This window comes from Petaurus breviceps, unplaced genomic scaffold (assembly GCF_028583685.1).
Source record: "Petaurus breviceps papuanus isolate PSGF00001 unplaced genomic scaffold, PetGlider_PUasm1.0 171, whole genome shotgun sequence".
Taxonomy (NCBI): domain Eukaryota; kingdom Metazoa; phylum Chordata; class Mammalia; order Diprotodontia; family Petauridae; genus Petaurus; species Petaurus breviceps.
The window spans coordinates 8,926,530-8,950,148 of NW_027185754.1; positions in this window are offsets into that span (position 1 = coordinate 8,926,530).

Genomic DNA, 23,619 nt, shown 5'->3' on the forward strand with positions numbered 1-23,619 from the left:
ATGCGAGCGCCGCTCCTGCTCAAACAGCAGAGGGCTGAAGCTCTGTGTCTGGGATGCTGGGACCTCGGCTGTGAGTCCAGGAGATTTGGCACTGAGAATGGGTATGGCTTCCGCTCAGCATTAGCAGCTTTCTTTTAATTCACAGGCTTCGGACTTGTGTCCTAGCATCTTACTGGGACCGGCATTGCGATCACTGCACGCTTCTCGCTCAGCGGTTCCCCACAGGTACACTTCCCAGTTCTGACGGGGCAGTGAAGGCACGAGATCAGTTTTACCCTCTTTCAGTGTTTTCCCTGGCAAGCCTAGAGGCCTTGGAACATGTGCGAACTGTCCACCCTCCGTGCTGCTTTTCCCCTGCAACTTGGCTCCCTTCCTCTACCTAATGTACCTAGAAAGATCAAGAAATGAGACCGGGACTGTGGGGTAAGACAGGTGTGGAGGGGAACAACAAAGATTTCTTCTGCTCATAGTCCCTTCTGCCTGCTCAGGGTTCAGTCCCTGCAACTTTGGTGGAAAGGGGAGGACTGTCCTGAGAGGTTGGATGCCTGAAGGAAGGAAGGAAAGAAAGAAGCATCTATTAAGCGCCTACTATTTCCGGACACTGTGCTAAACACTTTACAAATATTATCTCATTTGGCCCAGAAAGAAGAGTTGTTTAAAATCACCTCCTCATCCAGAGGGCCGTGGCCTCTGCGGAACTTGACCCTAGCAAGTCTTGCTCCCTCAGATGCAGAGGCAGAGGAAACCTTTGCTTTGCAAGAAGATCAAGAAAGTTACTTGTCCATTTCTAGGTAGGCCCTTAAGGTCAGACTAAGGTTGGGTTGTTGACAGGAGTTATCAGGAAAGCTTCTAGAACTTCCCAGAGTGCAGCCCACATCCCTCAGTTCCAGTATCCCCTCAATCTAGGGCTCTTTCAAACTCATCATTGGATTGTTGTCCCTTAATCTTTGAACCACAGCCTAACGGCAAGTATCAGGACACTTGATTATTAATGCAAATGTTACTAATATTAAATAGGGAATTCAAACATTTTTATTTTCCTTAATATTGATTTTTTTGAGGGTGGGAGTGAAATGGGAAGAAGAGAGTATGCATCATGAATATAAATACCCGAATGTCTTACTCCTGCTCAGTCTTCAGCCTGTTTGTGTTCTTGGTGGAAAGAACACAAAGCTGGGAGTCAGGCCACCTGGATTCTAATTCCAGCTCTGCTATGAATTAGCTCTGTGACCTTGGGTAAGCCCCTCCCCCTTCCCAGCCCTTATTTATGAAAGGAGAGAATTGCACTAATTGATCTCTGAAGTCCCTTCCTGCTCTGGCATTCTATGCTTTAAAGCATAGAATTCTAGCCACACAATTCTTTATAATGCTTTAAAGTAGTGATGTCAAATTCAAATAGAAACTGGGGTCCACTAATGTGAACAAAAGGACTTCATGTGCCCTATATTAACTTGGTTTTAAAATGAGATATTAACTAGGTTTTATTGTATTTTTATTTATTTTGTCTAATATTTTCAAATTACATTTTAAACTGATTCAGGACTGTTGCTGCTACGGTTGACACCTCTGGTTTAAAGTATTCTTCTAGCTCCCAAATTCTGTATTCTAAGAGCACTTCTAGCTCTGCCATTGTGTGTCCTAACACATAATAATGTTATATTAAACATTATGTGGTTCTATGTATCCTATCAAAGCAAAGACACCATGGAACCTCCAAAATTAATAGAATTCCAGATACTGGGGGTAATAATAAGCTTACTATTATTATTTTATATAAATACATATTACATATTAAATTAAGTATATAATATAGATTATATAAATGTCAGCTTCAGATAAGAACAAGTGCACATGTGGCTATTTTGTTGACTGGGTGTAATTTTGAACTGTGTATGACAAATAAGGTTTTATATATATATATGTATATATATATACACACACACACCTTATATATATTGTCTTTATACAAACAACAACTCTTAGTATCCATCCATTCAGTAAACATTCATTAAATTTATACAATGTTCAAGCCTTAGATACTTGCATCAGTCCTTATGTTATTCTAACTTAAGAAAAATGAGGTCTAAGCTACACACATATGTATATAAGTACACACCTACATGCATATGTGTGTAAATGAACTGTCTGGTATACCGTTACCATAGAGAATTGAATACAAAAGTCCTAACTGGCCCAAAAGATGCTTTCCAAGAACCTGAGCTTAGGAGGAGGTAGAGAGCAAGGTGCATTCTCAGGATAAATGGCTCACTAATTCAGAAGGACTAGGTGCCATCTGGCCAGCTCCCTCTTCACTGATCAGAAATTATACTTTATACTATAGAATGACACAGTTTACTTATCATCATCACTATTCTTACCATCAAAGCACCATGGAAACCCTCCATTATCTATTACCTTGTTACACCTGGAATTTGGTTATGCTGTAGGTCAATTGTAAGTATGGTATTATTTATTTATAGCTAGAATTACAGGATTTAGACTTATAAGGGACTTTAGAGACAACCCCTTAATTTTAAAGATGAACAAACATGCTCAGAAAAGTTAAATAATTTTTCCTAGACCTCAAAGTAAGGAACAGATATGGGATCTTTATATCTAGTGCTCTTTAATGCATATATAATGCTTTGTGAACCTTAACATACAAAATAAATGTCTACTATTAATTTGGTATTGTTGCAGGTGAATCATATTTTTACAAAATATTAATCAAGGAGTGATTGTTCATTTTATGAAAGAATCACTTAAATACTTCCCTTACTGCATATACAATGGTATTTAATTTTTTTCCACATGAAATTCTTCAGAAAAGGTTCATCTGGGTAGTGCATCTCCCTCATTGTAACATGATCTCTGTCTGTTTCTATCACACACATAAATGTACTATATATAATTCACATATATCATGTATTATAAATACATGTATAATACATGCATATCAATACATACATGTATGTAAAACACTAGGCCCCCAACACCCATAAAATGATTAATACTTATTGTACTCATCAAATCCTTTAGCGTAAGAGGAGCTATGCTGGGTAAATGAAACAGATGCCTTCCTGTCACCCAGGAATTTATAATCCAAATCGATTACACTGACATAGTCACCTAGACAAATCCTTTCAGGTGGAAAGAACTATATAGCACTGAACATGGAGGATGCCTCTTCTATTCCCTAAATCTGAGCCCCCAGGGAAAGAGAACTTCCATTAAGGAAAACCCCATCAAGAACCCCCACTGGGAAAAGAGTGCTTCAGTAGTTTATATTCTCAGGGTGGCAGATTGTCTAGGGAGTCATTCAGGGTTTGGGTTAACTCTAGATTATAGGTATGAGTCACATTTAGGATCCTTGAAAGGTTTATTTGATTTTATAATTCCTTGCTGTTTATTTAAACTAAAATCCATTTAGGTAGCCAAATTACAATACTTTGTTGCTAGCAATTAGGGGGGTTATTTTGTTTGCTAAACAAATAAAAACACCAATGATACAAAGTCCAGGCAGGCCTGCTATGGTTTTGCTAAATTTGTAAGAATAGAGAGGATAGGGCAGAATGACCTGGAGTCCTCTTCCACTCCTTTCCAGTTATTTTCACCTGTGAAATCCTCCCTGGCACTAAACTTCATAGGATAGTTGTAAGGAAAGCATTCTGAAACCCTACAGTACAATAAAATGTAAACTATTGCCTGAGTCCTACCCAGTCATTAAGAATCAAATTTCACTTCCTTTGTTAAGCCTTTCCTAATTTTTCCAGCTCAGTGACAATAAGAACGATAATAACATTTACAGAATTTACATGTGCCTCAAGTTTTACCAATCACTTTATATAAGATGTCATAGGAGTACAGTTAGAAGAGGCTCCAGAGATTATCTAGTTTAACCCCCTCATTTTACAGATAAGAAAACTGAGGCTCAGGCAAAGCGACTCAAAGAATAGTTCAAAACCAATTCAATTTGGTAAACATTTATGAAAGATCAACTATGGACAAGACCCTGGGGGCTACAAAGAAAAAAAAAAACAGTTCCTGTTCTTGGAGGAGTTTGCATTCTACTGGATATTGTAAATGTTTGGTGAGTTGACTTAACAGTCAGAATTCCATCCCACCATCCCAAACTCACAATGCATCATGATTTCCATTACATCACACTGCCTCTCATTAGAGTGGTTCCTCCTTCTGAATTCCCAGAATACTGACTGTACCCCTCAATTGGTTCTCTCACTGAATACCAGGCATTATTAGTTTTGCCTGTGAGTACATTCTGCTCCCCAACTAGACTGTGGTCTCTTCAAGTGCAGAGACCTTTTCTTCATCTTTGTATTTAATTTGATTCAACATTTATTTTAATAGATTTTATTGGTAGCTTTTGTTTATATTTTATTTACATTTCACCCTATGCCTTCCATCTCCTCTCCAAGAGAGTCATATATCCTATAACAAAGCCTTTAAAAAAAAAAGAGGAAAAATTTTCAGCAAAACCAACCAACACACTGAAGAAATCTGACATTATATACAGTTTCATAGCAATGGATTTCTGGCTCTGCAAAGGATCAGGGAGAGAGGTCTTTTCACATCTTTTTTCAAGTCTTTAAGTGCCTACTAAGTGTAAGGTACTATGCTAGGAATAAACTATTTCTAACTACGAATAAAAATAAATGGAAAAGAGTTTTTAACCCTCAAGGAGCTTACACAGCCTCTGGTAGAGTGCCTTTTATACATTGCACATAGTATATCAATTACTATTTGTTGTCCAACACAGGAAGAAAATTATTAAATTCTGTGGCAACCAGAAACTGTGGAGCAGAGTAAAAGTCCCACTTGCACAATCGAGAGCAACAGATCACTGGTGAGCTAACGTCTGCCTGTATCCAAATGAATAGGGGCGGCCAACTGCAGGGAGCAAGCTAAGGAGGAAGAGAGAATAGGGCAAGGATTATAAACTATGTAGGCAGAAGGCACTGGGCAGTAGCAAGATATAATGAAGTAGTGGGGTGGTGGTTAAGTCACTTTAGGTAGGTTTTGTTGTCTGGCTAATGTGGTATCAGGTTGTTAGCCAGGGTTGCTTCCCATGAGGGTCCTGTTATTCAATGGGCAGCAAAAATCACTTGCAGCTGACACTGGTAGACACCAGACTGAGTCTCAATTGCGGTAGGAGTTAGAAACGTTTGTGAAGTCCCTTCTGATTCTGGTTTCTGCCATAGAGAAGGCTCTGGTGTAGAATTTGCTGATCTTCCCCAGTGGAGAGCAGAGTTCTGGGAACCTCTTTTAACTGGCCCCTCCCTCACCCAGAATGAGTGGCATTATGCTAGGAGTCTGGGTTGCCATGCTAAAGGGCTCTCTGGGATGCTCCCACCCATATCCACCTCAGGAAGTATGCTTACTCAGGTGATACTATGCTAGTGCTTGCCTTCTGTCATCAGAAATTATTGCAGACTTAAACAGGGAAACTTTAAAGAGGGAAAGAAGGATTACTAAAAAAGGAACAACAGCTGAACATGTATTTCCTCTCCCAGCCCATCTTCTTCTCCCCATTTCGAGAGGAAGTTTGGAGAGCTACTCCTGTCCACTTCCTTTTGTATTCAGAATGCCTCAAAAGTAAATTCCCTAATGTGTCCTTTTGCTGAGAAATTCAGATGATTTTATAATGACTGAGTGACTCCAAATATAGTATTGAAATGCAGCTGATGAGAAGTTTGCTAGGCTGTTAACTCATCTTTATAAAAATTCAGTCAATATAGGTCTCAGTAATATTCACTCTCTCTTTTTTAAAAGGGTACATTTCAAATGAATAGATTCTTTACTTATTCTGAAGTTTTAATATAGAATACCCCCAGTACATATTATCAATACCAACTTCTGGGCTGTTGTTTTGGTTGTACTTGGTACCTATGAGGCCCCATTTTTAGTGTTTTTTTTTTTACCTTCTTCCCAGGTATATAGGTCCTGTGTTTGGCCTCATAGGATCCTGGGATCTTAGATATAGAGCTTGAAGGAAGCTTGGAAGGGATCTAGTTCAGCCTTCTCATTCTACAGATGAGGAAACAGTATACAGAAGCTATTCTTGCCCAATGTCACACAGACAGTGAGTAGCATATGTGAGATTCAAAAGAAAACATGGAACAAAATAAGCTCCCCCAGCAATAGACATTGTTGAATATAAAAGTATTGAACACAAGAGTAAAGTAATTTCTTTATCACCTGGAAACACCATCATTTTGGTGGTAGGTTCTAGAATAAATGTGAAAGCCTGATGAATGAAAAATGAATGAGTGAATGAAAAAGTATTTAGTAAGCCTCTACCATATGCTAGATATTGTACTATGTGTTGGAGAGAGATGCAGAAGTGAGAGGCTTCCTGTCCTCAGCAGTTTATATTCAAGTAGGGAGAGACTGGTAGCCAGGAAAAGGAGTTTTGCTGTGGCACACCATCTGGATGATGAAGGGGGCCATTGGGCAGTTGGCTGTTACACCTTGTCCAGAAGCAATAGCAGTATTGATTGGTTATCTGTTTCCAGAATAAGGGATACAAATGGAGGTAGAGGGATAGTACATGTGTACTATCATGGCAGCGTAGGTGTCAGGGTGCTCAGCGTGGAAGACTGGGTGGATTGGGAAGAATAGTGTAGGATCAGCTAGATAAGGGGGTTAGGAAAGTTTGTATGTACTCATCAATCAGGACCACATGGCCCAGAGGAGATTTCCAAAGCTGAGTGAATTAGCTTCTGCTGAGAAGGGGTGGTGGTGGTTTGTTCTCTAGAGGTCCATTCTAGCGGGATGTTCCAGGGGAAAAGAGTGGGTAGGGAAGAGCAGGGCAGCTGGTAGCATGCCTGACTGGACAGCAGAATGGTTTAAGGATATCAACGGTATTCTTCGGTTTTGCTACACTCTCTCATTTTTTGATCTATAGTTTTCTGCTCAAACATGCCACTAACATCAGTACTACCCTGCATCTCCAAGGAGAAATCACTACGCATCCAAGCTTGTCAGCCAGTCATTTTCACCTGGAAGACTTTCCCTAGCACTATACTGAGCAATTAGGATACAAATGTGACCCTGGTCATAGAAATAGCAATTGAGTTCCCTGTGACCCTTTTGAAAATGAAGTATGGAGGAAGACATCCCATGAAATGATCACTGTATGAAGACAGCACACAAGGGCTTGTGTACAGATTGTACCCAACTGAGTTTCTGCCTGACTCATCATTTTAATTCAACCCTTTAAACTTTCAAATTTGCCCTGGCCTAGTGTGAGTTCTTAGCCATGTTATTTTGCTTCTCAGCTCACCACTGCTACCCATACAAAGACCTAATTTGTAATGATAAAAACAAGTAACCAGGCAAAGGAAAACTAGGGTGAGTCAATAAAGGCAGTGGCCTAGGTTACAATACAAGGGTGAGAAGGAAGGGGTACAAATAAGAACCTTTTAAAATAAGACTTTTATTAAATTCACATATTTTAATGCCTGAAAATTCTGATTTCTATGACAGAGGGAATTAATTTTATGACAACAAAAGTCATGTATTACAGTAAAGATTCAAAGCCTCTGGTGGATCCAACATTGTTATAAGTGTTGAGGAACATTAGGGAATTTCTGGACTTGGTCAAGGATGCACAAATGCTTTGTTCTTACTCTGGTACTAGACAAGGTATATGGAGAAATGAGTCCTTCAGCAAGGGCCAGAGTAGAATGAGAACTCATCTTGGTATTTACAATCAGGGTAATCTTGGATAAGTCATTTCCTCTCTCATGGGACTCAGTTTCCTCTTTGGTAAAATGAAGGATTTGGGCTAGATCTCTAAAGTTTCTCTTAGCTGTAAATTCTGTGATTCTGTGCCTCTTGAAGCTGGAGGTTAAGAAAGAAAAGTGAAAAATTGAGAGATTTAAACAGTAGACATGAAGGAAAGCTGCTTCTGGTCAGCAGCAGAAGTGGGAGGCAGGAAGGAAGATGAGACACTGTGTTGGAGGTTTGCTTCTCCTTTTGATTTTAGCAGTTCCTATTATCATATATAAACTCATCATTGCCTAAATCAAATCCCACCTTCCTCTTCAAAGCCTTCCCACACCACTTCTTTCCATCCATCCATCCATCTATCCATCCATTGATACACCTCAGGCAATTTACTCTCTGACCTACCGCTCTCTTGTCATTCTACACCCCCTCTTCCCCCACCAGTGTAACAGAACTTCCAGAAGCTGGGTCTCCCTTCCCCTCTCTGTGGAACTTAATCAACTCAGTTTTGGAACTACCCAGGGTCTGAACAGTCTTAATTGGTGTATGAATGAATGCAAACTCATATAGCCACTATATCTAGCTGTTCCCAGACCATACTTCATATCCCATTTGTTTATTTCCCTCTCCCCCCACCATTTCTACTTTCCACCTTTTGTTTTAGCCAAATACTACCATTGCTTCTAGAAAAGGGTGTGGCAAACATTATAATTTTACTCATCATCCCTGTGACAATAACCCTTCTCTTCTCTAACCAAATATGTGTTTTCTACCTCATGACAATGCAGGCTTCTTGAGGTCATACTTTTGCATTAAATGTATTTATTATTACTTGAGATTATGTATTTATAGATTTTACTTTTGTATTTATGTCTTCTGTACCTTGCATAGTCCCTGACACCTAATACTTAAAAATACTTTTTTACTCATTCATTTATTTACCTAGCACATGCTGACTTTTCCCTTTTCTGGGCCTCTGCAACAGTTACTGTCTTTTCCCTTCATTTGGCACTTGGCTTATATGATGTTATACTCTTTAATAGTTTCATGTGTCTTGTTTCCTCCTAAGATCACAAGCTTCTGATGGGCAGGGATCATATCTTCTGTATCCTTATCTTTTCTATGGTTTCTAGCCCAAGGTTGCTCACAAGCACTCTAAATTTTTGCTCAATAAATGTTTGTTGAACTGTGAATCAGTTCCTCATCTTTCTCTGAGAAGCTTGGAAAGTGACATTGTACGTGTGTGTGTGTATGTACGCACTTGTGCACCTTCACACATTTGTGTGTTCTGGGGTGAAGGAAATGTGGGTGGAGGACACGGTTACGTATTATTTTCCATAATGCAATCTGATTTTACAAAGAATATCGTTTCTAAATTAATATCTGGGAGCTCATCTGAGAAGTGTAATTAACGTCAGCATGCTTTGCAAAAGAAAGGAGAGGCTCTGTTCATGTTGGCTAACATGCAAGCTTTTAAATAGGACTTTTGTGAATATATTTTGTGAATACATCCTTCACATTCTACCTTAATGGTGACAGCTTATCATACCACATTGTGTTTCTGTCAGGCTGCACCTCCTGTATAATGAAGACAGCACACAAGGGCTCTTGTACAGATTGTACCCGACTGAGTTTCTGCCTGACTCTTATCATTTTAATTCAACCCTTTAAACTTTCAAATTTGCCCTGGCTTAGTGTGAGTTCTTAGCCATGTTATTTTGCTTCTCAGCTCACCACTAAAAATGTGCCGATGCCGGCCTTCTTTCTCCTCTGCTGCTCTCCCTGCCCCTTCTCTTTGCAGGGAAAGCCATTTCCTCCTTATTTTAGGAGGTTCTGTGACAGTCATATCCACATATCACAATCTTGTGCCTCCTTACTTTTCTAACACTTTCTCATACAACTTACCTTTACATGTTCTAGCTTATATTCCAGCTAAACTGGACTACTTCCTGTTTCCCAAACATGCCTGCTCTTTCTTACCTCCAAGATTTTTCACATGTGAGTCTGTACTCCTGAACGTCTTCCTTCCCTCTCTTTATTTGTTAAGTTCTGACACATCCTTTAAAATCCAACTAAAATGGGGTGGCCAGGTAGCACAGCAAGTAAGAGCACTGGCCCCAGAGTCGGGATGACCTGGGATAGAATCCGGACTCAGACACTTAGCACCCACCCAGAAACACCTGGCTATGTAACCTTGAACAAGTTACTTAACCCCAATTGCTTAAAAAAAAATCCAACTCAAATGCCATCTGCTTCATGAAGCTATGTCTAATTCCTCCAGTTAATAATGGCCATCCCCTTGAACCCCACTTTGTTCTCTATCTTTCTAATATGCTTAAAATTTGTACTGTATTTTGCGCCATGTCTTCATTATCCTAAATAGATTTGAAACTTTATGATGGCAAGAATTGTGCCACAGCTAAACTTTGTATCCCGCCTGACCCCCCCCCCCCAGCTATTCACACAGTAGGTGCTAAAGAAATGTTTGATTGGTTGAATGAATAGATGAACCGTGGTGGAGTAAAAACAAAAACAAAACATAAATCTTGAGGTCAGGATATACCTAGGCTTTATCCTTGCCTCCTATCTTTAGTAGCTCCATTTAACCCTGACCAAGTCACTTGGCCTCTTTGAGTTTTAATTTGTTCACCTCTAAAATAATGCTTGTAGGACCTGCTTCACAGGTTGGTCATTGTGAGGACCAAACAAGCTAATGCAAAGCTTGAAGTACCACATAAGTGTTAGCCATGATTAATATTAGAAGGGATTGGGGCGGCTAGGTGGCACAGTGAATAGAGCACCAGTCCTGGAGTCAGGAGGATCTGAGTTCAGATCTGGCCTCAGACATTTGACACAATTACTAGCCATGTGACTTTGGGCAAGTCACTTAACCCCAATTGCCCTCCAAAAAGCAAAAGAACAAAAAATATTAGAAGGGATTCTCAAACTAGAAGTCTGGAAGTTCCCTTGTACTGGTGAAATTACAGATTTTTTGTATATTCTCTAGTTGCATCAGGTATGGGGAACCTGGTGTTATGAGGAATAGAGCCATGGGCTTGGAGTCAGGAGGACTCTTCAGTTACTGGCTGTGTGACTGGGCAAGTCACTCAACTTCTTTCAGCCTCAGTTTCTTCTTCTGTAAAACAGTGATAATCATAGTACCTACATCCTAGGATTATTGTGAGGATAAAATGAGATAATATTTTAAAAGCATTTTGTAAACCTTAAAGTGACCTATACATGCTTGCTATTGTTGTCTTCTCCTATTAAACTACATGCTGTCTATCATGAAGATTAGGCACTCCTTTCTTTCAGGTATGGATCTTAGATTTTATTGTATTTCTCTCTCTCTCTCTCTCTTTTTCCCCTCAAAGTTTACTCACCTCACCCTTCCCTCTTTTTTCTCTTCTTTATACCCTCAGAACAAAACAAATCTACTGCCCAGGGCCCTTGTTTTTCTTATTCAATTCTTTTATTACCCTTTAAAGACACTACAATTCTGAAGGAACAATTGTTTCTTTTCCCTTTTAGAACATTAGCATTACATCATCATATAACTCCTTTCACTTGCTCAAATAAATTTAACTTTCTAGGTTTCTCTGTACTTTTGTGTTTATATTCAAAGTTCCTACTCAGCTTTGGTCTTTTCATCAGAAATGCTTGAAAGTCCTCTATTCCATTAAAGGTTCATTTTTTTCTCCCCTGAAGGATTATACTCAGCTTTTCAGGGGGAAGTTATCCCTCCCTCACCCTTTTCAGAGGAAGTTATTTTAGGCTGCAATCCTGTATCTTTTGTATCTTTTGCCTTTTGGAAGAGTGTGTTCTAATATCTCTTTTTATTTTTTTAAGTAACTGCCAGGTATTGTGCAACACTGATTGTAATCCGTTGGTACTTAAACTGCTTTCTTCTGGATGCTCCTAGTATTTTTTCTTTGACATAGGAGCTCTGGATTTTGGCTATGATAATCCTGGGACTTTTCCTTTGGGGATTTCTTTAAGGAGGTGATCATTGCATTCTTCCCGTCTTCACTTTTCCCTCTGATTCTAATAGATCACGGTAGTTGTCATTTGTAATTTCCTGAAATATGGATGGTATCTAGGCCTTTTTTTGGTCATGGTTTTCAGGGAATCCAATGAGTCTTACTGTCCCTCCCCTGGACCAGTTTTATAGGCCAGTTTTTTAAAAAAAATTTTTAATATCACATTTCTTACATTTTTTCTATGTTGTCAATATTTTTATTTTGTTCTAATATTTCTCTCTCTCTCAAGGAGTCATCACTTTCTGTTTGGGCTATTCTAGTTAAAGCCAATACATTACTTGGGTAATGTTTGCTTCTTTCTCTTCTAAGCTATTTATTCTCAGTCCAGTTCTTTCCCCCATAGTTTTTATTCATTTTTATCTCTTGCTTAAATTCTTTGTAGGTATTGATGTAACCCTTGTAAAAAAGTTCATTTCCCCCTGTGAATCTATGTATTCATTTGTTATGGAGTTACTTCTTTTCAGGACTCTCTAAATTGACAATAATTTTTATATATTGGTGAGTATTTTCTTTGATTTACATATTTCTGTAGCTTTAGTTCCTAAATCAAGACTTTGTTTGAGGATTAGGTTTTCCCTCATTCTGTGTTTGGTCTTACACCTTGAATCTTTTGGGCTTCTGCACTGATCCTGTCTCCTGGTCTAGGTTCTCCAGGGATCTTTGAAGTTCAAAATGCTTGTTGTGGTTCTTCAAAGCTCTCTCTTGTGTCTCAGCACAGTGGACTTCAGGGCCCTTAGCCCTGAGGTATCTCAGTCTGAGTTCTGTGGCATCAAGTTGGCTGCTGCCCACTGCTGCTCTTAGAACTTTCAAGGTTCCTACCCTGGGGTTTTCTGACCACCCAGGAGCTTTCTTAGAGACTCCCTCTTCTTTTGAGGCTTTTGGGCACAGAGCCTTAAGGTCCATGTCTCTGGTCAATATGGAAGCTAGGTTTGCTGGTGACCCCTTTTCCTATTGCTCTCAAGCTTATGGCTGAGCTCTTGTGCATTTGAGGGGGATATAAGAAGTCACTTGCTGTAGTTCCTCATTAAACTCTTGATTGTTAGTCAGCCTGTTGGGAACAGTAGAGTTTTGTTAGAGTATATATATAGGAACTATGTGGCATGCTTTCTGTACAGGAATTCATCTCATCCAGAAGCCCAACCCTTATATCTTGCAAAACAAAACTGAGGCCAAGAGAGGGAAAAGTAAATTGCCCCCAGTCACACAATTAAGCCTTGGCAGAGCTAGGGCTTAAACCTAGTTCTTCTGAATCACAATTTCCAGTTTCTTATTTGCAAAACAAGAATTCCATCACCATCCATACAGTAATTGAAAGTGACCAGAATTTCTAGCTATTTAGCATTTGTAAGGTATCTGCTCTGATCTGGGAGTGATCTGGAAGCCAAGCCACTCTAGACTTGGAGAAAAGTCAGCTGCAGTTTACTGGGCAAAACCTTTCAAACCAAAAACAGAAACAACAAGCTTTAAAATGGTACTTTCCAGAAATGGGTGAGAAATTCCTGGGAGCTGACCAATACCCTCACTACTAGCAGGGCCTTATCTAAAAGTAAAAAGAAAGAATATAAATTTTCATTTAGCTGGAGAAAAGGTATAGGTGATACCTAGATGTGTCAGAGTCACTGAAAATATCCACAGCATAAATGGCAAAGTGCGCCAGATTTGGAGTCAGAGGAGGTGGGTTAGTAAAGAATGTCCCCTTCCTTGTAATGAACGAGTGCCCATAATGGAGGCAACCATAATGCACTATTTACTCTCTCCCCCCACCTTTCCCTTTTTCAGTTCTTCAAATAACAACTTCTGATAATTTGGAAACCTAACTCAGTTGCTCTGGAAAAAAGACAGGGATAGAAACACAAATGGAAAGGGTGCAGGAGTACCTCTTTAAACGCAAAAGTACTCAATGGGAGGTATTGATGATTGAGAAGGGCACCACAATGTACTGGGCAGAAGAAAGAGGTGAATCAGTATGAATTTATTCGTGCTAACTGCATAGAATGGGAAATGGGACAGTTGAGCCAGGAAATGGTCTTGATATTGAGTCAAGAAATGGTTACCTTTTTTGTGGAAGGTAGGACCTAGGTGTTGGAGCAGACAGATGGAGCATGCCATGGATAGAATGTTGGGGCTAGAAGTCAGGAAGAACTGAGTTCAAAGCCAGTTTCAGACACTTACTAGCTATATGGCCCTGGGCAAGTCACTTAACCTCTGTTGGCCACAGTTTCCTCACTTATAAAAAATAGGTATAATAATAGTGCCTGTGTCTCAGGGTTGTTGTGAGGATCTAATCATTGCAATACATTTAGCACAGCGCCTGACACACAGTAAGAGCTATATAAATGCTAGTTGTATATTATAATATATAATTATCATATAGCTAGTAGTAATAATAATTATTATTAAATCAAGATTTAAATAAGTCAGAGACACAAGGAGGTGTGAAAGAAGTGTAACATGGTCTGCTAAGAGCTCCAGGCATTGTTCCTTAGCAGGCTACTAGAGAGCTGGAGAGGATGCAACCAGCACCATCTATTGGAGGAGAGCCAAATAACGGAGTAGTGAAGGACATCTGAGGGACCCCAATAAGGAGATGATCCTTGGCTACTGCTGTGAGTGGAGAATAGTGAGAGTGGGACAGTGAAAATCCCATGAGGATTCATGACCAGGGAACAGCTGATGCAATGCTTTGACATGATATGAAGGAGAGAGCCCTACCACACCTTCTGAGTGAGGCTTCACCAAAAGAATAGCTACAAGCTGGGATGTGCTGGTTAGTGTTTAATGACTGGCTCTCCAAAAAAAGGGCATATCTTGATATACTTTTAAGTTTATTTTTATTATGGACACTTTGTCTAGCATTTTCTTAAATCTACATATTCAATAAGACAATACATCAAGGCTTGATTTGTTGCCCACAATGAAAATTTAACAATTGACCCTTTGGAGTCAGAATGACCTGGCTCCACACACCACTGACAATAAGGTTTCTCTGAGGGGGTGACACAGTAGAGGGGTGACCTTAAATGTGACCCTGGGCAAGTCATTTAACTCTGACTGACTCCAAAAAAACATGAGTCCTTTCTGTGTCTTTATTGCATAAATAAAGCTATTTTATGTTATGAAGCCTTGTGAGCCCACAACCTCTCTATGCTCTACTGTTTGAGAAATGCTATTTGCAGAGCCTGATGGGTTCCCTCTGGGTTGGGGTGGGGCTCATTGAACAAAATTCCTAAAGCATACCCTGTCTCTAAATGTCAGGAGGTATCCTTTGATGCAAGGTTCATAGCTAGATGATTTGGTTCAAGTCATTTCCACGCTATGGGTCTCAGTTCTTCTAATTTTAGGAAATTGGACTTGGGGTTAGGTTTAGGGTTAGAGTCAGAGGTGCACATTCAGGGTCAGGGTTAGAGTTGGAGTCGGAGTCTGAGTCAGAGGCATTTAGGGTTAAGAGTTGGAGCATCTGATCTTTGTTCAAAGTCTCTTTTAGCTTTAAATCCTACAATCCAAGGGGTTATATTGAAAGCTCATATAGTTGGTTAAGCACTAATTCAGTGGACTGAATTTTAAACACACTACTTACCTCCTAGAGATAGCTACATGGCTCAATCAGGAAGACTTGAGTTCAAATTCAGCCTCAGATACTAGCTGTGTGACCCTGGGCAAGTCATATTACCTCTGTTTGCCTTGGAGTCAGGAAGGTCTGAGTTCAAATTTGACCTCAGACACTAGCTGTGTGACTCTGGGCAAGTCACTTAACCTGTTTACCTTAATCTACTGGAGGATTAAATAGCAAGTCACCCCAATATCTTTGTCAAGAAACCCCCCGAAAAAGAGGATTACAAAGAGTTAGACATGACTGAACAATAACAATGCATCTCCTGCTGGAGAGAAGATGGACTTAAAATACTCAACCAGACACATTTTTGGACATAGTCAATGTGGGAATTTGTTTTGCTGGACTATGCATATTTCTTTTGAGGATTTTATATTTTTCAATTGTTCAGCTGGGTGTGGTGCTGTGGAAAGGAGAGCTAAATGCTTGTAAAAATAGAGCGATAGAAAAGTAGGTAGGTAGAAGATAGATGAAGCTTATGCAGAATGACTATGAACAAATTAAACTTACACATGGTTGTTTTAAGACTCTTTGGGCCTTGTGGTTATTCCAAATACTTTCAGTTCAAAAGGAGCTCTTCTACACGGTAGCATAGAGAGACTGATATAAGCAGTGGAGCTATATTGAGTCTCAAGATTAAGGAAAGGGAGGGACCTCAAGTGACAATAGAATTTAGAAACAAACATTAGGTGCCTTTCAAGCTAAAAGTTGTAGCTGCTGCTGCTGAGTGGATGGGGGTTATGGAATAAGAAGCTAGGGAGGTGGTAGCAGAGGTGATACTGAGAAAGGTCAGTTTTGTGGGTGTGGGTTTGAAGCCCAAAGAAGGCAGGATGATAAACCATGTTGCTGGTGACAGTGGCCAATTGAACTAAACTAAAATTTCAGTCTGGCTTTGCAATGAGTGTAAAAGTGGCTTCTTAGTCATCTGTGAGCCCAATTAAATTTAGCAAGTATTTAGAGGCTGTGTTGCAGTGGATAGAGAGATGGGCAACTATGTGGTTGGTGGGGCTGGAGTCAGGAACATTCATCTTACTGACTTCAAGTCTGGTCTCAGATACTTAGCAGCTGTGTGACCCTGGGCAAGTCACTTTATCCTGTTTGCCTCTGTTTCCTTATCTGTGAAATGATCTGGAGGAGGAAATGGCAAACCACTGCAGTATCTTTACTAGGAAAACCCCAAATGGGATTATGAAGAGTCAGACTACTGAAAACAGCCAAGAAGATCAGGATTCAAGTCCTACCTTTGAAACCTACTGGCTGTATGACCCTGGACAAATTGTAACCTCTCCATGCTCTAAACCATTCTTTAAATTCTGCGAATTACAAAGAAAGTGCTAATTAATGTACAGTGCCAGAGTTTCCTACCTTTCCAGTCTTCTCCCTTGCATCTCACTTTAATCTTCTCAACCCCCTTGATAGTTTTTGAATAAGATACTCCATCTCTTGGTTCCCAGAATCTTCTTTACCTGTTTCCCATGCTTTGCTCTTCCGCCTCAGCTCTGCCTCTTGTCTTTCCTGGCTTTCTTCACGATACAGCTAAAATCCCATCTTCTGCAGGATGCCCTTCCCAAGCTCTATTAATTCTAGTGCTTTCTTTCCCTCTGTTGATTCTTGCTGATTTTTTCTGTATATATCTTATTTATACATAGTCATTTACATGCTGTCTCTCCTTTTAGACTGTGAGTTCTTGAAGGGCGGGGGCTGTCTTTGTTGTTTTTTTTTTTTTGCATCTCTAACATTTAGCACATATAGACATTTAGTAAGTGCTTATTGTCTGACTGACTAACTGATCTTCATCCATGTGTTCTCTATCCATGTTGAAGCCACAGGTCCACTCCCTAACCTTTAGCCTTAAGTATTTATTTATTTGCTTTTTGGAGAGGGAAAGGTAGGGCAATTGGGGTTAAGTGACTTGCCCAAGGTCACATGGCTAGTAAGTATTAAGTGTCTGAGGTTGGATTTGAACTCAGGTCCTCCTGACTCCAGGGCCGGTGCTCTATTCACTGTGCCACCTAGTAACCCCCTAGTCTTAAGTTCAGCACTTACTATATGACTCCAATGAAGGCAGGCTAGTAGAGTAGGTAGCTTAGAGGGATTTTGATTTCCTAAAAATCATAACCTGGAAATGTTGGCCTATTCCATCTTTATCCTTCCCAGGACTCAGTTTACTCATCTGCAAAATTATGGGGCTGGTTTAGATGATGTCTTCCATCCTTTCCAGTTCCTATACCCAATGGGTCTCTGTGTCTATATTCTCATCAGGCTACATTCTACCTGGCATTTTTATTTCCACTTAATTTTTTCTCTTCTAATGCGGTTACTTGAAGAATTATGAGGCAGGCATCCCCTGACACTGTCAGGGGAAGGTGGGTATTGACAATGACATAAAAGCAGTTGGAGGGGAGAAAACCAGGGCGGTTGGAGCGTTTATCAGCACTCCCTCAATGCTTGGCCCAGGAGCACAATCTGAGTTCAGAGCAGAATGTCTCTCAAGGGTGGAGTGATACGGTTCCAAGGAGATTTTAAGTCATAAAGAAGCACAGGCCTTAAAAATAGAAACACTTATCCATTTCAAGTCGGATAAAACATAGCCCCCCAGCCTGACTTTTCTCCAAGTATAAAAGACTAAACCCTTCCTTGATCTGCCCTACCATGACACTCCCACCCCTACAATAATTGATCAAAATGTTCTTGCTGGGATATATGTGTAAACCCTTCACTTCCTTATAGGACTGAGCATAGAATAGCTTGAGAGGCAAAAACTGACTAGGAAAACTACAGTTATCCCTTCCACACCATGGGTGTTAGGAGTGGCATCCTTATGATCTGGAAAAGCTGCATAAAATTTTTTGGCTCTCCCTTCATACTAAAAAGAAGTTTGAATTATTATAGTATTAAAAGATAAAATATGTTGATATTATACACATATTTTATGTATTCCTGAATTTCTATACTTTTCCTGTGTCATTTGCTGGCCTTCATGTGTCATCTGTGGCTTCCACAAAGCTCCCCCTAAATTCCTATTTAATTTCTTATGCTGCCCTGTGATATATCAAAACCATGTTGGGGAAAGTGGAAGGGATAACTGTAAAGCAAAACACCATTGTAAAATGTCTTGATGCCCACAGATTGGGTGATTTTGCTTCCCAGTTATCAAGTTGTAGGTGGTGAATCTCACCTCATGGTAACATAGATAACTTGCTATCCTTTGCTTCTGATTCTATTTCCCCAAAGTGTGACCATAAACTAATGGGATTGAGTTTATGTTTGTTTTATTGGTGTCTCTTATTATATTACGTTCATTTCTGAATATGTCTCTTCCCTTTTATTTCCCTTAGTCAGAAAAGTCTTTTATTTAATAAATACTTTTTAAAAAAAAAAAGCAATTTAGCAAAAATCAATTAATCTATCAGCTGTGGCTGGATGCATTTACAATATACCTCTTCCATAAGCTCTCGCCTTTTCAGGAGGGAGTTCCCTACCCTTATGAAATCACAGGTTTAGACTCACTCCCCCAAATCTCTTAATAGCTGAAATATTTTTAGGGGACAGTTATTTAGACAAAGGATAAATTTCTAATAGTGGAACTTCAGGCTCCAAAATATTCCAACAGGGAAGATATTTTGAAACAAAGGGCCTTTCTAGCCTCTCCCCAAAGTCATGTCATTGAGGCAGCCACCCATTTCATTATGCTAGTCCTATGGACAGATACATATATTTGGGGAAGTGTGATTAAATGTGCTTCATACACATATCCCCACCTCCAGCCATTTTTTATTACCCAATCTCCATACTTAACTCATTGTGCTTTTCTCATAAAGTTGGTTTCTCTCCCAATGCCATCCCTTTCACTATGGGACCCTGCCATATTAAATTCCTATTAGTAAAGGTCTAAACCAGGGGTGGGAAACATGCATCCTCAAGGCCACATGTGGCCCTCTAGGTCCTCAAGTGCTGGCCCTTTGACTGAATCCAAACTTCATAGAAAAAATCTCCTTAATAAAAGGATGTGTTCTGTAAAACTTAGACTCAGTCAAAAAGCTGTACCCAAGGACCTAGCAGGCCACATGAGGCCTCAAAGCTGCAGGTTCCCCACCCCTGGACTAATCTTTCAGTGCAAGCCAGATGGCAGCTGTCAATCAGTCAATAAGCACTTATCAAATGCCTATTATGTACCAGGCACTGTACTAAGTGCTAGGGATGCAAAAAGAGGCAAAAGACAATTCCTGTCCTCAAGGAGCTCACAAACTAATCTAATTTGTTTGAACAGCAAGCAAATATGTACAAGCAAGCTATATATAGGAAAAATAGGAAATGATTAAAAGAGAGAAGGTACCAGAATTAAAAAGGGATTGGGAAAGGCTTCCTGTAGAAGATGGAATTTTAGGTGGACTTGAAGGAGGCAGAGATGAGGAGAGAGAGCATTCCAGGCATGGGGGACAGTCAGAGAAAATTCAGGAGCTGAGAACAGCAAGGAGGCCAGCGTCATTGAAAAGGAGAGTATGTGTATGAATGCCAAATGGAGTATTTTTCATTTGATCCTGGAGGTGATAGCCACTGGAGTTTATTGAGTAGGATGATGATAGGGGTTGACAGATCCCAGGAGGTCAGACAGAGGGATATATAATGAACAATTTTCCAAAGTCCCTAGAGTCAACATGGCAAATAAAGATATGTTTCTCACTTCTTTCCAACTCTCAATCTCCTGCAATACCTGGAAAACCTGGCATGAGAGACTATTTCCAACAGAGCCAATGAGCAGGAAGGAACACCTTGGATTTATTATATTAGTATAATAGTTGCAGTCAGGTGAACATCCCAACCCTATGCTCCTACCATCAGCTCTGGTTAGGGTATGCCTCAGGAACCTCAGGGATGTAGACGCCAGCCCTTCTCAGGCCAACACAAGCTGTCCTTGGAGCAGGGCTTCTTCCAGGGCCACTTTTGATTGGGTGCTTTTTAGTGGGCCTCTTGATATAGACATGCATGACCCAAACTTTCTGGTTGGGTTCTGTGGAATATGGTGTCAAAGTTGATTGGCCAAATATCTAGGAAGAGTCACCTACTCAGGAGACCTTGAAAATGAATGATCATGCCCTCTGGTGCACTCTATTGCTTCTTATTGCTGAACCATGTTCCGTGGACCCTCCTTTGTCTAGATTTCCTGTAAAGAAATCTTCAGAAAAATAGAACATGTGGTTCCTGGAGTAGGAACTCATCCAGATAAGCATTACTCTGTATCTCAAGGCACTGGCTGCTTCTTCTACTTTGCTTTCCTAGATTAAACATAGGTTTTCAGGCATTGATCCCAAGATGGACATTTTCAGTCATGGAAGCAACCTAGTAAATTCAATAGGCTGAGCTGGCTTCTGAAACTTGTCGGGTGCTTCTCAGAGGAGCAGACTACAAAAAAGAAGATGAACCTAACTCTTATTCTGGATTATGAGAAGATGTGGGCTTTAAAGGCGTTGTTTGGAATAATGCAGATTCTGGATGAAAGTCAACCTTCTTACTAAGTGCTTCATATTTTGAGGTTTCAAGTATCAACTTTCCAGGAGGATATAGTAATATTTATAAATTATTGATTCATGTTTAAGCCTTTGTCAATGTGTTTTAAACATTTTGTGTGGAGGAAATAAATAGCTGTCCCATACTTGTTTTATGTTGTATACCGAGTACCTTCCCACTCCCTAGACCAGAGGTTCCCAAATTTATTTGGCCTACCACCCCCATTTTAAAAAAGTACTCAGATCTTCTCTGGAAATCTATTTTCTTTAACCCTTTAATTTTTTTTGCATAATCTCAAAAGATATATATATATATATATATATATATATATAAAATTATACATCTCCAATAATTTATTATAAATTTGTGTTTTTTCCCTACATTAAAATTTTGATAATGCAATATTGCATCATGTAACTGTAAAGTATTGTATTGTAAATAAATTATTACATGTACATATTCCTGCCAATGCATTCTAGACTTCCTAACAATGCATGACATGCTTGCTTGCCAATACTTGCTTGTTAAGATCTGTCAGCAGACTTGACCACTGATTGGTTATAACTTGAATATTGTGTGTTTATTTAGAAAATAATGTAATCACTACAATTTTAACTCTGTTGCAGAGATGAAACATGTATGGTTTTTCAAAATTTTCTTTTCTTCTCTTCTCCACCACCCCCTTATTTTTATTCAACCCCCAATTGCACCCAAAGCTACCACTGTCTCCCTGTATCATTCCAGTAACTTCCCAGGAAGCTATTTCACCCACTTTGGGAACCTATACCACAAGTCAAAACTAAACTTTAAGTGGGGATTCAGGGTTGGAGTGTAAAGAGATAGAAAGCTTTAAGTGGGGATTCAGGGTTGGAGTGTAAAGAGATAGAAAGCTTGAGAAAAAGATCGTGATCCTCTCTTTGGCTTCCTGGCTCCCCTGGGACTAAATCTAGTCTGCATACATAGGTCCACATATAGGGGCACCATTAGAGAGAGAGGGCAGGCATCTTGGCCCTCTGAATCTAGTCTTATGTTGCTATTAGTAATAGCAGCAGATATTTATACAAACTTTATGGTTTACTAAGCATGTTACATGCATTATCTTAGCTGATCTTGACAACATTTCTGTGAGATTGGTAGTACATATATTTTTTTTATTTAATGAGTGAGGAGATGGAGTTTTTGAGAGGGAAGTAACTTGCTAGGAAGTAGCAGATGTGGTTTAGGGTCAGCTAGGCATCACAGTGGATAGAGTGCTGGGACTTGAATCAGGAGGACCTGAGTTCAAATCCAGCTTCAGACACTTACTAGCCATGTGACTCTGAACAAGTTACTTAACCTTGTTTGCCTCAGTTTCCTCATCTAGAAAATGATCTGGAAAAGGAAGTAGCAAAGTACTCTGGTATTTTTGCCAATAAAACCCCAAATAAGGGGTGGCCAGGTGGCTCAACGAGTAAGAGCACTGGCTCCAGTGTTGGGATGACCTGGGCTCGAATCCAGGCTCAGTACTTAGCACCACACCCAGAAACACCTGGCCCTGTAACCTTGAGCAAGTTACTTAACCCCGATTGGTAAAAAAAACAAACAAACAAACCCAAATGGGGTCACAAAGAGTCAGATATGACTAAACAACAAAAGCAGAGTTGGGATTCAAACTCAGGTCTCAATTGAAGACTTTGCCTTCTACAATACATCTGCTTCTTCATTCTAAATTCCCCCCACCTGTTAGTGTGGTGATCCCCTTTTCCTCCTTTTCTCTGTGTCTGCCATCCCACCCAGTATTCCTAATAATTATAACATTCAGTTTGCTGCCCTGATCTGTGAAAGTTATAAGATCTGAAATCTAGTTAGGTTTATGCCTGAAGGGATAGCCTAAGGCTAAATTCAGCAAAATTTGTATCTATTCTCCTCTGATCTTGTTTCAAAAGATCCTCTACTCACCCTACAAGAGTCATTAATGCTCTCATGCTGATTGCTGACTATCCAGGGGCTCATATTCCCAGATCTTCCCTTCCAGTTGTCCCTATGGAGTGACTGTTCACTCTCCTTCCCTGATATCAGTTAGTTGGTATATTGGGGAATGAGCTGATATAGTCTTTCATACTAAGGTAGAAAGTGCTAATGACTGTTTACTCTCCTAGAAGCTACATGTGTATCAAGAGAGAACAATGATTTGGCTCAAGTGGATGAAATTCTTTTTTTTTTTTTTAAAGCAATCCAGGTTAAGTAACTTGCTCAAGGTTACACGTCCAGTTATTTCTGTGTGTGGTGCTGAGTATCTGAGCCCAGATTTGATCCAGGTCATCCCGACACTGGAGCCGGTGCTCTTACTCACTGAGCCACCTGGCCACCCCTAAGCAATTGGGGTTAAGTAACTTGCTCAAGGTTACACGGCCAGGTGTTTCTGGGTGGGTGCTAAGTGTCTGAGCCCGGGATAAGTGGATGAAATTCTAATGGTAGAATTGTAAGCATCCACTTTACATTAGTGTATATATGAAGAAGGTCCATAGTGTAGGGGGATTTTTCCTGTACCCTTAAACTTATATTCATACACTTTACCTCTATGTTGGGCCTATGCTGTATCACTACACAGGGACACTGTCTGATAGTAGCTTAATAGAAAAGCTATAGGGATATGGAGACCTGAGCTATAGTCTTGGATCTATATCAGATAAATTGTATAACCTTGGCTAAATCCCTTCCTGGGCCTCAGTC